Source organism: Ixodes scapularis, unplaced genomic scaffold (assembly GCF_016920785.2).
Source record: "Ixodes scapularis isolate PalLabHiFi unplaced genomic scaffold, ASM1692078v2 PGA_scaffold3__209_contigs__length_174095766, whole genome shotgun sequence".
Classification (NCBI taxonomy): domain Eukaryota; kingdom Metazoa; phylum Arthropoda; class Arachnida; order Ixodida; family Ixodidae; genus Ixodes; species Ixodes scapularis.
In genome coordinates this window covers 136,099,539-136,105,203 of record NW_024609868.1, presented here as the reverse complement: position 1 = coordinate 136,105,203, position 5,665 = coordinate 136,099,539, and positions in this window count along the sequence as shown.

The window sequence follows — 5,665 nt, the reverse complement described above, 5'->3', positions numbered from 1 at the left end:
GACCCCAGTATTACCGGGGCGTCCGAAACCTGCAAGTTGATCGCTGCCTCTCCATCAACTTGACGAAGATCCCTGCTCGTCACCAAGTTGCACCCAGACACACGCTGCGAAGACATCAGTCCTCATCTCTCTTCCGTCGGAATTGAGAAAGTGGAGTGCCGGAAACTGAAGACGCGCTACTACTTTTACAACTCCTTCCATGTGTCCATGGCTTCGAAAGACTTCGACATGCTTTCTGATCCCACCGTGTGGCCCAAATTCTGCCTCTTTAAGGCTTTTCGAGGCGCCCTTAGCGAAGACCTGCTCTATGTATCCGAGGCAGCCGCCGCCGCCGCCCCCTTGACCGTTGAAGAGACCAAGGATGAGTCACAATGATTTATTTTACCAAATGTTTGCGGCCTGCGTACAAAAACCGATTGCTTCTTCTCTAATGTTACCTTACCCAATTGCTCAATATATTGTTTAACTGAAAAATGGTTGTGTTCTAGCATCGGCTCGTCCGATTCCTTCCTTCCTTGTTTTGGGGTGCACCGTCGCGATCGAGATTCTACTTCCGCGTGAGCATGTACGGAAGGTGGATGTGTTGAACTTTGCGCGCAAAAAAGCGAAATTAATTTCGCGCCGTCAACATTGCTCTAAAAAAATGATTTTGCGCATTTTTTTTACACTTGTGTCCGTTACAAACTGTTTAAAATACTTTTTTTTCAGGGACCCTTTAAGGTGCAATTTTCTCGTCTTGAGTGTCATTCAATTCCGCATTAATAAATTCTGGTTATGACAGAAACTATGCTTTATGACAATATCTTACATAAAGCACATGATTATACCACATAGAATCGTCATTTTGGTAAGAAGTAGCCGCAAATAAAAATAAAAACAAGTCACGTAAAAATTAATTTGCACAATTTGCCACGAACAGTTCTCATCACGACACAAAAGGTTGCTAGTTTCATTAAAAAAAAACTTTAATTTTGAGTTGGCTTAACATCTCCTAAATACCAATACCTTAGCACTTGATTTTCTTTGTTTTCTTTGTCGATTATCTGATTTCAGTGCAGGGTACAAAGTGGACAGTGCTATGTTAGCATTGGCCAAGAAATCGTGTTCAGTTGGTGAGAATACGTGTTCCAGCTGAATGCTAATGCAGCACTTTTTCCAGCCTGCCTTGCGATGACCTATGAGAGGGCGTAGAATCCAGCGGCACTAAGGCATTGCGATATAAGAGGTGTTGAACTAACTGAGTAGTATCTTTTTATTGAGCTCTTTAAACTATTGATTGCGGGCTTGCAGGCTCTTTTGTCTCTTGAATGTTATCATAGAAGTACTTGTGATGTAGAAAAAATATCCGACCACAGGTGGAGAGCAGACATATGAAAAAGGGTTGATTTATGAACAAAAATTTAGGACGAAAACGAGCTGGTGCTAGTTAATTAAGGAGGTGTGTGCCTACCCTTTTTTTTTTCGCAATCTCGGACAGTTTTTACAATGTTCAAGGTTGGTTTACTTCGTGCATTCTAATTTTCGGAAGCTGCAAGCATTCTCGCCCACGACTGAAGATTGAAATTTCATAGCCGGCCACATGAATGCTATGAGAAGAGAAAGGAAGGAAAGGCTACGTATATGGAGATGGTGAAAAATGCCACGGAGAGGACTTTATGGGCAAAAAGAGTACATCAGCATACACCCTACAATCTCCAACATCATAGACGACTATCCAGCCCTAAAGCTCTCAGCCCAGGTAACATGTTGCTACTAACGATGTTGCTCATGCTTTTAGGAGCAGTAAGTACCCTTATAAGACCCCGACCACCCCCATTATAGTGAATTCGCGCTGCTAGCGAATGGGAGCTCCCACAGGGAGATCCCATTGGCTCGGTGACTAGGTTGGGCAAAATGTTCCCCAACGAGCAGATCTGCTTTGTGGTTGTGGCTCCAGTCCTGGCATAAACGCGCCGTTAGTCCTGTCATGATGAAGCCTGGCACCATGATGGGTTTCATTTTTTATCCCACTGACATCAATAACGAGTTTTTCACAACTAATAAATCATGACTTTTCTCGCTATTTCTATTAAAAAGAGGAGCCTGCAAATGTCTTTAAGTAGGCTGAAGATGTCAAAATATTTTTTCTTGCAGATCTTTGCATTGTTTTTTTTTTCATATTAATACTCGCGTCAAAGCAAAGGAGCGATTTATGGATGTTGCCTCAGAAAACCTGCCAACTGTTCTCACCGTGACTGAGGAAATTCCAAGACCGGCCCTGTTCTCTGAGATCATCGTAAGGCTTCATGATGCAGAAGATAAAAAAAAGTGCACTTTACCCTTTGTTGTATTACACTTCTATTTTCATCACATTTGCAGCAAATGAAGCCGTTGTTCGTCTTTTGCTATTAATTTCCTTCTAAGGGCTCAGCTTACGGGTTGGCAGAAACTATGGGCTCTCTGGACAAGTATTTCGTTACCTGACCCTGCCCTCAAGCGCATGAGTATGTGCAGAAAGCATGGTCACAAGTTTTATGATCGACAGCTGGCTGTATCTGAGAGCATAACTAATGTGTTAACAAGGTTTAAAATGGCACTGCCCTGCCAACCTGTTGGAAGTTTGAAACACAACAAGAGAGCAAGCACGCTGTCATTGACCTGTTGCTCCATTCAATGGGGTTTATTCAAGTTCAACATGCCTTTAAAAAATTCTCTTGATAGGATAGTCCTTGCTTGCCTTTTTTATAGCAGCATTTTAAGAAAATACTTGCGTTTTAGTTATATTTTCGGAGGGCTAGAAAACCGAGCGAATATCTTTACATTTTGGGAGGTTCCTCCTGCTGAGCGAGATTTGGTGCAGCTGGGATGCATCTGAACGAAACCGGCCAACCAAAGACACTGCGCATTTTGCCTTAGTTGGCTTATTAGGAGAATTGGGGTACTTATTACTTGTTTTATGTCTTTGTTTATTTTAAAGTAAGTATTAAGAGCAGTTGTCTAAGCACGGGCAAAAATAAATATGATCACAAGCATATTGAAAGGTGCTTGGAACAAATTTCTTTCAGAAAACTGATAACAATACCATAGCCTTTTAAACAGGCATTTCCTCCATGGAAAAAGCAAGCACCACGAGTCTTTTTTTTATCCCACTGAAATCTTTGAAATTACGATTCTGTTTCTCATAATAAAATAGGAATCTTTTTTTCTTGCCTCCTGCTTTTCTACTACCTAGTTTACGATTTGTAGGTTGACTAAAGATACTATTTTTATTTCAGATTTTTCCTGAGTTTCATCGCATCACAGGCATTGATTCCAAGCAACGCTTTTTTGAAACTGCTTCAGAAAACCTGGCGACCGTCCTTGAACTGATAGAGGGCAAGCCAAAGCCAGACATTTTGTACCTGAATGTTGAAAGGATGGATGATGTTAAAGAATCCGAGAAACAAGGTATATCTGCTTTAGAATTTAGCCTCCTTTGACTGTTAGCGGAAGTCCCAATCCAGCCAGCTTTTTATCGCAACCACATTGGTGCAAAGTATTAAATTAAATTTGATATATCTAACAGTGGGGAGCTGTACGACATCTGATATTCAAATTGCTTCTGTACATTTATTTTAACTTGTGAGCAACCGTCAGGTGATGAGTAACATTAAAAAAATTGGTGAATGGCTGCAGTTAAAAAGAAATATATAAATTTGCAATATTGACATGATCCTTAAATACAGCCTTCATATTTTGTGTTTCAATGACGTGACACTTGGCACTGAGCACAATTGAATAAATTAGTTTTTACAAAATCTACTAGCATGGCTGATTAATGTGTTCATTAATTATGTGCATATGAGGAAACAAAATCAGGCCCTTATTTTTTCACCTGGTAGGATTTGGCTGCATGGTATTATTGTTTCACTCTATGTCCGAATGCAGCGGATGCTAAGAGCAATCCCAGCCAATCGTGGTCTTTGAACATAGCATATAACACGTGTCGCTGCTCCTGCTCTCTAAGGACGCATGACACTCGCGCGGCTTTGGATTTGCTTTGATGGCTCGTAGCATCCGCTGCGCCCTGACTATGGTGAAACGGAGTATAGTGCAGACGGTGGTTGCGCAAAAATATCCTGAAGTGTCTGTGCTATGTGGTATGGAAATATTTTAAATGGACACTTCGACAAAAATTGAAATATACCCGTCGTGTTCAAAAATAGGCTGAATATGATCAGCGATATTTGTAAATGACAATCTCACGTTTGTATTTGGAGCCTGAAGGCTGAATTTTTCGTTATAAACGAAATACGTTTCTGGCTTTAATGCAAGGCATTAGATGCATCTGTGTTAAGAGCGTACAGAAATTACAGAGAAGATGCAAGCGAGCTGGTGAACATTCAGCATTGCAAAACCTGAGGTGTAGGACAGAAGGAGAAGAAAAAATTGAGACCTGTGTTTGTGTTGTCCCCTTTTTTGTTCTCCTTTTGTCCTACGTCTCGGGTTTTACAATGTTGTTTGTGTCAAGAGCCTTTGCACATACAGCAACCGCATCTAGGAGTTTTAGGTCAGGTCAGACAATGTTTATTAAGAATGGAATTCAACTGGCGGTTTACACTATGGTAGGGCCAGAGGGAAGAGTGTTATTGGGATGATGAAAGCGCGTAGGGTTGTAACTGTGGAAGCTACAAGTCTCTGTCGAGGTTGGCCGTCTTCAGAAAGTCGTCCAGCGATCGGAGGATGAGGCTGCGTCGTTCTGCGTCTCCTGCGGAGTTTACCCATTCGTCGGGTGTTGAAGGTTTGTCTTCACGGTTGAGTGCTCCCAGGACGTCATTGCGTTCTTGGTCGAGCTTTGAACATTCGCAGGCCAAGTGTTGAGTGCCTGCCCTGAGATTCTCTAGGCAGTACTTGCACTGGTCTGGCTTAGTATCGCAATGCCGCCGAAACTTAATGTTGCCCGGAGATGGTCCATTTTTTGCGTGATTTGCGCTACTCCTTGGCTTACCAGTGAACCCACGTGGTGAACGTGGTTTCTCCCGGTTGACAGAAACCCGCGTCGCCCGCATCGGCACCGAGTGTGCTTGGGCTGTTGATGCTCAAGCCTTTCATCCGCGGCTTGTCGCCAGCTCATCCTGCTGCTCAACGGTGAGGAAGCGGCGAGAGTAACCTCGGAAGTGAATGTAAATCCTCGTTCATTCAGTTATCCGGTGTCAAAGTGTGGAAGATGTCCAACGTGTACTGAGGGCGGGAACTACGAGCGTTTTGCCTTGCTTTTATAACCGAAACCAGACCAACGAGATAACTGCCTTGCGTACTCTAAAATGACGGAAGCAATAAGTTTCAACAGGTCGAGTACGTCATCGGGGATGTAGGCGAGACGGTGCACACTGTTTAAACGCTTGCAGTATCCACGAGTGGTACCAGGAAAGCGACGCGACGACAACAGAGAAGGAGCTCGCGATTCAGCATAATGCACTGCTACGGGCCCGTGTATCTACAAAGTTCGGGGTGGTGCCAGTATAAAAAAAAAAAGACGCATCAGCGCCCCACACCAGTGTTCACGAATAACACCGGTCACAAACTCCCGAGCCCCACCGCTCTTCTCGACACCGACACGAAATACGACAACAAACTGCATCAAAACGCCCCAAAAGTGAAGGCGTCTGCTCCCGTACTGCAACTGCTGCAACTAGCGGAAGTGAAG